Source organism: Aquarana catesbeiana, linkage group LG05 (genome assembly GCF_042186555.1).
Source record: "Aquarana catesbeiana isolate 2022-GZ linkage group LG05, ASM4218655v1, whole genome shotgun sequence".
Classification (NCBI taxonomy): domain Eukaryota; kingdom Metazoa; phylum Chordata; class Amphibia; order Anura; family Ranidae; genus Aquarana; species Aquarana catesbeiana.
Genome location: NC_133328.1, coordinates 321,586,647 through 321,599,263, shown reverse-complemented (window position 1 = coordinate 321,599,263; position 12,617 = coordinate 321,586,647).

Below are 12,617 nucleotides of genomic sequence, written 5' to 3'. Positions count from 1 at the left end.
ATACAACTCGGAGGTCCAAATTTGCTGGAAAAGTCACCCCAGTGTGAAGCAAGCCACATATATACATTTTAATAAAAGGAGGTCATTGCATAATCTTTACTGATTTATAGGGATGAACACCCCCCGGTCCGGTTTGCACCAGAACTTGCAAACAGGCAAAAGATTTGTACGAACATGCAAACTTTATTAAAGTCTTTGGGACACGAACATGAAAAATCAAAAGTGCTTATTTTAAAGGCTTATATGCAAGTTATTGCCATAAAAAGTGTTTGGGGAACCGGGTCCTGCCCCAGGGGACATGTATCATTGCAAAAAAAAGTTTTAAAAATGTCTGTTTTTTCAGGAGCAGTGATTTTAATAATGCTTAAAGTGAAACAACAAAAATGAAATATTCCTTTAAATATTATGCCTTGGGGGTCTCCTTAGTATGCTGTAAGGTAGCGCATATTTCCTGTGTTTAGAACAGTACCACAGCAAAATGAAATTTTTAGAGGAAAAAATGTCATTTAAAACTGCTTGCGGCTGTAATGTATGGTTGGGTCCCGGCAATATAGATAAAAATCATTGAAAAAAACATCATGGGTCCCCCCCTCGTCCATTACCAGGTCCTTCAGGTCTGGTGTGGCTATTAAGGGGAACCCTGCACCAAAATTAAAAGAAAAAATTGCATGGGGTCCCCCCAAAATCCACACCAGGCCCTTCAGGTCTGGTATGGATATTAAGGGGAACCTTGCACCAAAATTTTTTAAAAATGGCGTAGGGATCTCCCCAAAATCCATACCAGACCTTTATCCGAGCACGCAACCTGGCAGGCCGCAGGAAACCACCTTGCCCGATGGTTGTGGGGGTCTGCGGGCAGAGGGCTTATAGGAATCTGGAAGCCTCCTTTAACAAGTGGACCCCCAGATCCCACCCCCCCTATGTGAATGGGTATCGGGTACATTGTACCTCTACACATTCACCAAAAAATGTGTGAAAGTGGTAAAAATGACAGTAGACAATTTGGGACAAGTCCTTTATTAAAAAAACAAAAACAACTGTCCTGCGATGTCCATTCATCTTCGATCACAGTGTCCAACGACCCGAGAAAAAAAACTGAAAAAAACTCAGCCTCTGCTGACTTTCTGCATTGACAGCTGTTATATAGCTGAGGGCGGGGCCACCCAGTGACGTAAATGGGTGACCCTGCCCCCTTCTGACATCATGTGACATCACGTAACGTCCACAGCCCCCTGAGCCATGATTGGCCAAAGGAACCCTGCCTTTGGCCAATCGTGGCTCTCACAGCAGAGCGCGCTGTGATTGGCCAACACATGCAGGTCAGGTGCATGCTTTGGCCAACCAGCAGCTGTCAATGAACTGCAATCTTGCAGTGCATTCACAATCTTGCCGTTCATTATGGTGCATTCCGTGAGCGCCCAAATTTCCCGCCAATGCCCCATAATGTTCGGTATTCGGCAAACGGACGAACACCCAATGTTCGAGTCGAACTTACTTTAGCAGAACAAATGCAGGAAGTGATGTGTGCACATGGTCCTGAAGAAAATATGTGGTGATGCCAAATAAACAAATCAGTGAACCCCACCCACACTAAATCTAACTACCACATTCACCCCACATTGGGTAAGCACAAGTACATAGCCTACACTTACCCAGCAAATGAGCAGCACCTCCTCTTTGCTAAAGAGGGACCTCGCTATGTCCACCTAGATTGAGATCCTGACCAGCACAGGAACTTCCAGTTGATTACAATGACTCATTTCTGGCTCAGAAGATGAAACCACACTCTTTTGATCACAGCTGCAAATATTTGATCGCAACCAAGATTAGAATTTTTTACTTTAGTTATGCAGATATGCGAATCTGTATTTCTACATATAACGATATTTGAAGGCAAACTTAAGGGAGTTTGATAAGAAATGGTGTCCCTGGGATTGCAGAAGGTGAATGACAAAAGCCCAGTTTTAACCCTGGTTCACACTGACAGCAGGAGGATTCATTCCCGCATTTCAGTCCCGACTGCGGGGGGAATTTCAGAGACATTTGTGCAGGTTTCTGCACAGATGTCAATGAAAATCGCACCCTGAAGTCACCCAAAGTACAGAAACTACTTTTGGAAATTGTGCGCCTCACTGATTAGAACGGTGCAATTGCCGCCGATTTGACATGTCAAATCGCATGCCAAATCACACCAATGTGAACCAGGGCTGACACATACAACACTGCCTATCCAACAGATGAATTCATTACCTGCAATTCTCCACAGCTGTTATATACTCATAGGAGCTTACAATCTAAAATTTGTCTAAACCTTAGAGCGGACACAGCTTTACTTTTAGTATATAACTGGCAACACATTTCATAGTACAACTACTCACCCACATCACATTTTTATCTGCAAGATTATAGAAACATATTTAACAGTCATTCTTAGAAAGCATTCCAACATAATATTAAAAAAGGCACATATTCAAACACCCACCACCACCCCACAATCCACACGCATACATTGGTGACCATGTACTGCTAGAAGCTGCATTTCTGTGTATATGATTAAGCAATGGGATCAAAGAGTAGAAGGTCAGCAGATGCTGCCAAACCATGGTCAGACAGCAATACACACACAACATTGACAGCTTGGCCACATAAACCCTCTTTTGATGGAAATGCACAATAATTTCAGCCCTAGCGAGGGTTTGTCATTATGCACAATATCATTCCACAAATAACAGCAAAAAACCTGGCCTCTTTTCAGGCCAAACAACCCCCCACCACTGCAGACCTTTATATAAGATAGGTTGTATTGTTAGCACACTGACTCACGCCCAATAGAAGTACAAGCCCACCAGTATCTTTCAATCTGTCTCTTCATGTATGTCTAAAGTGATTGCACCTGATGAGCAGGAACACATAACACTATTTGCAACTGCGTTAGCCTTGGCTATGTGCATCAAATTACCTTACGCATTTTGTCATTGGACGTTATCAAAGGCGGGCCGCCCCTGTTAATGTCCAATAACGAAACGTGTAAGGTGTGGCTATGCTACTACGTCATTTCCGGTACGGAAGTAGGGGGCTGGAACGCAGGTGGAGCGCAAGCTGTGAACCAGTGCCCTTACAGATTGCCTGTTTCATTGTGCTTATAGGTCTCCCTGTACAGGGACACCTTTTGTTTTTGTTTTTGCTTACAACTTTTAATAAATACTTTTTTAAATACTACACAATGGAAGCCCTATCTCTTTCTATGAGGATCTAACTATGAACAGCTGACGAATCAACTTACAGATCACAGATACCATATGCGGACCATGAGGAGAGTTACCAGGGACCATCCCAGGATATCTTTACATGCCCATTACCCCTGCAGGGGTGCAGGGAGCTGGTCAGTAGGGAGCCATCAGGGGGAGCACAGAAGTAACTTGGTTCTCTGAACACAAAAGTCACTTGAGCACTTTGGACTTTTTTGTTTTTTGTGTTTTGCTTGTTATTTTGGAACTTCACAAATAATAATTTTTTTATATATATTTTATATTTTTCATCCTCATGCTGATTTTTTATTACGATTTATGACTACATATGTGTGTCACTGGACTTTGCTGGTTTTGGGTTTTAAACATTTTTGCACATAATGTATATATATTTTTCATTTTTTGGACATTAAGTTTTTTGATGGTACATGGATCCCATGAGGCTTATCTCTCAAGGTTATTCTTATGCACACATATATATGTGAGGTTTATTGGGATTCACTTAATATTTATTATTTGTGTATTGCACAATTTTTTATTTTTTATTTTTTTGCACATTGGTATGGATGCATGGAGCCTGCATTATCAGGGTAACTAACCCTCCCGTACATGCACTCACCACTGGCATGCACATTGCCAATATATTTATCCTGATATGTTAGCCAGTAGGTAGCGCCACCAACCCCACACCTGCACATCATTACTTTCTTCAGTCCCATTCTAGGGACTGATTAGGGGAGGCTGCAACCTGTTTAATATTGTTATAATATTGCTGCTATCCTGAGTGTGGAGTTCCTCTCTATATTTATGTTTGAGATTTGAACCCAGACCCTCAGAGATGCTAAGCAGAAGTTTGACTGTCTAAGCCACAGAGCTGCCACATATGGAAACCTCCTACACATAAATACACATATACTGCATTTCTTTGGACATATAGGTGATGGAATTACATTACTCAAGAGTTATTCTTCTTGATTTAGTGGTGAGACTTGACGCAGTGGGAGAGGAACATGGTGGAGTCACAGCAGGTGCTTAATAGCAGTAACGAGGAGGAAAGCCCGGAGCAAGAAACGTCCCAATCCAGGAGGAGGAGATTTAAGGCCTCAAATATTTCCTTTGAAGAGATGTCGGACACCACAGATTCAGGTAATAGATGTATGCCTGCATATTTTTAATACATGGTGTGTATTTTTGTTTTAGGTGATGTTCAGGTTGTGGTACCAAAATCCAGTCATTTCACCAGTGACAGTGCACAACGCTTATCCACGAAATCATGTTTTGTAGTCGTGATTTGGACCTTATGAAAGAAAAAGCCAAGGAGATTGAACAAAGACTGAAGAACATGATTGATGTACTAGGGAGAATCTAAATCCTAAAAAGATTCCTTGAATTTTTTTTTTTTTCAAAAAATTTGATCTAAAGTTTTAAGTTTTAGTTTTACAGTTTAAAAGCCACAGTTGGAAGATGCACACAGTGTGTCAACGTGTGCTATCTGCCATCAGGGGATTTCAATGTACGTATTTTGTGGGTGCAACCCCTTCCTCCCAACTCTAGTATGTGAGAGGAAGTGGTTGCACCCCCAAAACACATCCATTGATCCCCCATGATGGGAGATAGCACATGTTGACATTAGTTATGGGAACAGAAAGGAAATCCCCATTTTGACTCACAATTTGTGTACATCTTCTAAATTTGGCTTTTACAGGGGTGACTTCACCCCATCTGATGAAGGCAAGATCAAGACCTTTTTCACACTATAAAATGTCTGATATTGCCTTCTTTTTTGCAATGTTGAACTTTGTAAGTTCCAGAATTGTGTATGTTATGTTTGGAAACATGCCTGTTTTTGTATTATTTTTTAAATTTCAAGGTAAAACTTTGAAAAAAAGATGTGTTTTATTTACCGCCAAATGTTTTATAAAACATGTGAATGTGCACGGAGTAAAAGGTTTTATACTCAACAATGTGTGGCTTCTTCTTTCAATGATCAATACCAGTTTTTGTGTTAAGTTGGTGTTTACATTGGCAATGGGTGTTATTTAATAATGGAAAAACCACTTGGCACTACAAGTGCACTAGGAGAACATAGGAGACAGATAAAAGAAACACAAGCAGTAAATGAAAATCAAGATTTTATCTGATAAAAGAGAAAATGTATTCAAAATGTGCTGGAATAGCAATGGCCCCCCTACCTGTAAAATATTCTACATATTTTTCTCGCAATTCGCTGGTGCTTTGGGGGGGCAAGCCAGGACGGACAGCTTCCAGGGCCGTCATTGTTTCCTGAAGTACGGCCTCAGGCCCAACTGAGGCAACATAATTAGGATTTTTGCATTTCAAAAAGTTATGCAGGATGCAGCAACATAAAAATATGTGATTTAGTTTGTACTTCGCCATATTTATGGCTGTTTGAAATAGGCAGAACCGGCTGGCCAGTATTCCAAAGGCATTCTGCACGACTCTTCTGACTCTGGCCAGCCGGTAATTAAAAACCCTCTTCTCCGGGGTGAGGGACCTCTGGGGGAATGGCCTCATCACGTGGTCACCCAGACCAAATGCCTCATCTACGACAAAGACAAATGGCAGTCCTTCCACGTTCTCCTCTGGAGGTGGCAATCCCAAGCCACCACTCTCAAGACATCGATAGAACTCGGTCTGGGCAAATACTCCACCATCCGACATCCGGCCATTCCTCCCCACGTCCACATACAGAAACTCATTTGTTGCAGAGACCACTGCCATCAACACAATACTATTAAACCCCTTGTAATTATAATAGTATGACCTCGAATGGGGTGGTGGGATGATGTGGATGTGCTTCCCATCAATTGCCCCTCCGCAGTTAGGAAAGTCCCACCGCTGGGCAAATTGGGAAGCCACAGTCTACCATTTCTGTGGCGGTGAAGGAAACTGTGGAGTCAAACAAGAAAAAAAATAGTAATTTTGCACATAAACATTGCAAGCAGATTAGACACAAACATTCTTGGCCAACATCCGTAAAACATTTATTTTAAGGAGTATTTAAAGGCAAAAATATAAGGTCCACTTATCATATTCCTCACCCCCTCTGATGGCCCCTTGTAAAAATTTTAGGGGGGGTATGTTTTGGACAGGTAACCCTCTCAACTTCATTGAGAGCTGAATGCATAAATAATGTGTTTTACTTTTGCCAGCCCCTCCTTACTTACACTATTGGCAGCCCACAGGACAGGTCAATAAGTGTCATAATACAAATATATAAATACACACTGTACAAATGGAAGCACATTTTTACATTCTGCAATTACCTATCAAGATAATAATAGGAGAACAAAACTTTAAACAGTACCATTTGAAAGTATTCGGGCCGGCCCTTTCACTACATGCTTCGGTGAATTCATCCATAAATATGAACACAAAAGAGGTAGGTATAGTGTGTATGGGTTTGGCAAAGTCAGCAGATAGAGGATTGCTATGGATTGATTTAGCGGTTGGGGGAGGGAGGGTTTCAAATGATTTAGGGCCCCAAAAAAAAGCCTCTGGCACTATGCCTGAATTTAAGGACACAAATAATATTTGGACACATTTTAGGGGGTGTTTAGGGTAAAGCACTACAATGGAGCTGACAAAATACATTGTTAAGTGACTAGGCTAGGTGGATATGGGTCCAGGATAGCATGCTGGGGAGGTTATTGAAGGCAAATATGCATGAAGGACAAAAACCAAAATTTTAAAAATCCCAGCATGCATGAGGACAAAGGGGACATTCACAGCAGATTACAATCATGGTAATTAGGGAATGATGAAAGAAATACAATACAATAGCAAACATTAAATACATATAATGTGATGTTAAAGGCAAAATCTTACCTTAATATAGTCCTTCTGCAGGACCTGAATGATGGCAGAACAGGTCTCTGGGATAATGATCCCCAGAGCCTGGGGGGAGATGCCTGTCGAGAACTTGAGGTCCTGCAGGCTTCTCCCAGTCGCCAAGTACCACAACGTGGCGACTAGCCTCTGTTCAGGAGTGATGGCTTGCCGCATGCAGGTGTCCTGCCTGCTGATATAAGGGGACAGCAAAGCCAAAAAACATTGAAAAATGGGGTCCATCATCCGGAGAAAATTCCTGAAATCATCAGAGTTATTCTCCTGGATCTCCCGCAACAAAGGAATATGAGAGAATTGGTCAAGCTGGAGCAACCAATTCTTGGTCCATGAACTCCTCCTCACCCTGTTCATGGACTGGGCTTGGGTCAAAGCTAGAAGCCCAACACCAAGCCCAGCACGAATTCTACAATGAGCACGTACCCGCAACATGGCTTCAAAACGGTCAGCTGGTCAGAACAAACTAAACAAAATGCACTGAAGAACAGCAAGGCCTGTGAAAAGCGAGCTGAAAATCAGTAACAAGCGGACAAGAATGCACTGAAAAACAGATACGAACTGACTACACACACTGAAAACCGGATACAAACCCACAAGCACAAACTGAACAGCAGTAAAATGATCTGAAAAAGCACAAGTCTGAAAAGCGTCTCTCACCAAACTTCTACTAACACGAGATTAACATGAGATTAGCAGAAGGAGCCCAAAGGGTGGCGCACTGTATATTGAACCTTCTTTTTCTGGTCCTGTCATACCTGTTGTACGTCACTGCGTTCTTGATGGTCAGAATTTGGTGTGACCATGTGTATGCAAGACAGCTTGAGCGAAAATCCAGTCGGAATTCCATCGAAAAAACCATCAGAGCTTTTTCCGACCAAAATTTCGATCGTGTGTACGTGGCAAAAGACTCAATCACTTTAATGTGTACTGCTCTAGTACTCATGCAAGAGAACAGAACAGCCCAACATTTACTTTCTGCACTGCTTCCTCTGGTCCGGTGAGAGGAGATTTTCCAGGGACCAAAGACATCTAGGCCAACACGAGTGAATGGTGGGTCTGAAGCAAGTCTATCTGTAGGTAAGTCTGACATCTTTTTTTCCTTAAAATTTTCTTGCAGATTATACATTTGTGGATTACACTGGAGACTAGTCGTTTACTTCCTATGATCCATAATCCAGCTGACCAGACTGCTCCCTCAGTGAAGTCGTGACCCTGATGCTCAACTTGCTCATGATAGTGTCTTACTAACAGAAATGAAACGTGATGATTCTTGGGCACGATACAGGGGTGTTTCTCTTCAACAGTCATATTAATTGCTGACAAGTGACCTCCAATTTTTATCGCTCCATCTTCGTCAAATATAGGGTTCAGTTTTTTGAGTGGACTGTATTTGGAGATCTCTTCTACTTTAAGAAGGCACTTGATTTCTAGACATGTGCACTGCCGAAAAAAAGTTCTGTTTTAGTTTCTTGCGATTTTTTTTTTCGTTTCTCGGGTTACTTGTTATAATCAAAATTCTTAAAATTAGTAAATTTGAAAATCCAAAAATTTGAAAATATGTAAATTCATAAATTTGTAGATTCGTAAATTCGGAAATCCAAAAATTAGAAAATTCATAAATTTGAAAATTCATAAATTCAGAAATCCATAGATTCGTAAATTCGAAAATCCAAAAATTTGAAAATTCATAAATTTGTACATTTGTAAATAAGAAAATTCTTAATTAGAAAATCCAACAATTTGAGAATGCGTAGATTCGAAAGCTCATAAATTCGGTAATTCGGCAATTTGGAAATTCAAAAATCCAAAAATTCAAAAATTCGGAAATTCTAAAATTAGAAAATTCAGAAGTTTATACATTTGTAAATTCGTAAATTCAAAAACTCTGAAATCCAAAATTCCAAAAATGTGAAAGTCCAGAAATTCAAAATAATAACTAATAATAACTAACTATTAAGTTAGAGATATTGGAATTTCTTTTCAAATTTGGCTGTTAGTCAATGTAATGAATATGAATTTATCCAAGTTCCGAATTATCCAAAATAACGAATGCCACATCTAAACAAATGGAACGGTATTAATTATTAATAATAATAATAATAATAATAATAATAACAACAACAATAATAATAATAATAATAATAAAAAGTTTATTAATATTATTATTGTTATTTATTAATATTAATTTATTACATTCCATTTGTTTAGATATGGCATTCGTTAATTCGGATAATTCGTAACTTTGGATAATTTTGTATTCGTAACGTTCCCTAATAGCCAAATTTGAAAGGAAATTCCAATTTTCAGATTTGCATTTTTTTTTTGGATTTTCGTTCATTTGAATTTTCGTTCTTATTTTTGGATTTTCTAATTTTTGGATTTACAGATTTCGGAAGTTTCCATAATTCTGAAATTTCATGTTTTCGGATTTTCAAACTTTGAATTTCCAAATTTAGGACTTTCGAATATTCAAATTTACGAATTTACGAATTTTCTAATATTTGAATTTACTAACATTCTGAAAAAGTAGTTAAACGGGTTTTCATTAATTGGATATTGCCAAATTAACTAATCTGTCGACATTCGTTAAAAAATGGATTTGGAACGAAACAAATTACACATGTCTATTGACTTCTTCTTTGAAAACTTCTTGTTGAGCACATCTGATGATGATGATTTTGGCTTGCGTAAGATGATTGCTATTAGACGTGTCAGTGTTGGTAGCTCTGCAGAAGGATTTGGCTAAGTGAATAAGCTTTCTTATTGCTCAAATGAGTGACTTCCAGCTGGAGAATCTTTCAAACCTGTATGCACCAAGATTGCCTCTAGTAGTTATGGTACTGAACGCTGTAACTTATTCCTATACTTCTTTGTCGTTATCTGGTTCTACAAGTTCAAAGGTCTCTAACTAGGAATGAGCTTCATTTTCGAGTCTAACCCATGTTCGACTCGAACTTTGCATGGTCGACCGTTCGTCTAATTACGAACGATACGGGCCATTCATGCCAAATTCGAGTGGTGCGTCACGGCCCATAATTCACTGCGGCATCGCAGTGCATTGCTGGCTGATGATTGGCCAAGCATGCACTATGACCCGCATGCTTGGCCAATCACAGCGCCGTCTGTACAGAAAGCCGTAACTGGCCAAAGCCAGGGTGGCTGTGGTCAATTATGGCTCAGGGGGTTTAGTACATGTCCCACACTATATAAGGCCGCCTGCGCTTCGGCCCTGTGTAGTGTGTTCGGGTAATTGAGAGAGAGATAGAGAGAGAGACAGTGTCATTTGATTTAAGTTAGAGTAGGCAGGCGAGTCAGTTAGCTGCACTTACAGTGTATTGTGTATATATATATACATTCCAGGTGTATTCAGTTTAGCTAGATCCTTTCCTGTTATTCTCTTCCTACTGACAGGCAGGCAGGTGTTTTTACAGTATTTACAGCTACCTGAAGCTACCTGAAGAAAATTGCTGGTGTTCTACTGATCCTTTTAGTCCTATTAGCTAAAGTATTTACAGTTAGTGTAGTGTGTCCTCTGCACAGTGTGCACCTAAAGCTACCTGAAGAAAATTGTTAGTATTCTTCTGATCCTATTAGTACCGCAGGCAGTTGCAGTATTTACAAGTTAGTGTAGTGCGTCCTCTGCACAGTGTGCACCTAAAGCTACCTGAAGACAATTGGTGGTGTTCTTCTGATCCTATTAGTACCACAGGCAGCTGCAGTATTTACAAGTTAGTGTAGTGCGTCCTCTGCACAGTGTGCACCTAAAGCTACCTGAAGACAATTTCTGTTGTTCTACTCATATTAATACCACAGGCAGGCAGCTACAGTATTTACAGTTAGTGTACTGTGTCCTCTGCACAGTGTGCACCTAAAGCTACCTGGATAAAATTGGTGGTGTTCTTCTGATTCTATATTAATACCACAGGCAGGCAGCTACAGTATTTACAGTTAGTGTACTGTGTCCTCTGCACAGTGTGCACCTAAAGCTACCTGAAGACAATTGCTGGTGTTCTCATACTAATAATACTACAGGCAGGCAGTTGATTCTGCTAGCTGCAGTATTAGTATATATATACATCCCAGCTTTGTGCAGCTACATCTCACTGCAGGCCATTAGTATGTCTGGAAGGCCAACAAGGAGAGGCAGACAGTCACAAGCCAATAAAAGAGGGCAAGCAGGCTCTGTGTCTAGAGGCAACAGTGCTGGTCATGGAGACGGTGCATCCTCATCAGCACGTGGCCATGGGACACGTTTGTCCTTTTTTTTTCGGCAGCTGGCCGTGTTGAGCCACAACATGCTTAAGACTTGGTAGAGTGGATGACCAAGCCGTCCTCATCCTCCTCATCCTCTCTCACCCAGGCTCAGGGTACTTTGTCTGGCAAAGCAGCTGCCAACATGGCCTCTTCCCTTGGCTCAATGGCATCAGTCACCCCTTCCCTAGCCCCACCATGTCCTCCTGAGGAGTCCCCAGCACTGTTTGACCACAGTGTTGGGTACATACTCCAGGAGGATGCCTAGCATCCACGTTACAAGGATAAGGTTGCGGACCTTATCTTGCCATTGCAGAGGGAGCAGAGGATGAAACATCTTCGGGAGGCCTTGCAGAAAAGCCTGTGCAACGTGTTCCCAGAGACTGGGAGGTTAGAAACTCCTGCTCCTGGACAACATGTTGCTGAGGCTTCGGTCAGTCAAAGAAGGAGCGGTGGAGAAGGTGGCCATCTGACCGATGGTACATGGTGACATGGTGCAGGAATACCTAGGAGCACGATCTGACTTGGACACCTTTCCCACCAAAAATCCTCTGGGTTACTGGGTCTTGAGGATGGATCACTGGCCAGAGCTTGCACAGTATGCAATTGAGCTACTGGCCTATCCTGCATCCAGCGTTCCTTCGGAATGCACATTCAGTGCTGCTGGAGGCTTTGTAACCGATCACAGGGTGCGCCTGTCCACCGACTCAGTCAATCGACTGACCTTCATAAAAATGAATCAGTCTTGGATTACCACCAGCTACCAAGCACCTGATGCTGATGTAACCGAATAATTTTTCTTTTAAATGTCAGATCCCTTCAAGACTGCCTATGCTGATGCTGAGTGACTATCCTGTTATGCTGAGTGACTATCCTCTTCCTCCTCAATGATCATGCTGATAGCTTGTAAGAATATTTTTGGTTCTGGGCACCGCCACCAGTGGCTAAGGCCCAATTTTTCAACCCCTGTTTAACAGGGGCATGTAATTACAATTTTTGATGCAATATTTTGAGAGGAGGGCTTGTTGCTGCGCTCAACTAGAGTATTTGTGAGGGGTTGCAGTGTTGTGGCACCAGCACCAGTGCCTAAGGCCCAATTTTTCAGCCCCTGTTTAACAGGGGCGTGTAATTACAATTTTTGATGCAATACTTTGCAGCTTGGCTTGTTCCTGTGCTCCAACTAGAGTATCTGTGAGGGGTTGCAGTGTGGTGGCACCACCACCACTGCCTAAGGCCCATTTTTTCTGTCCC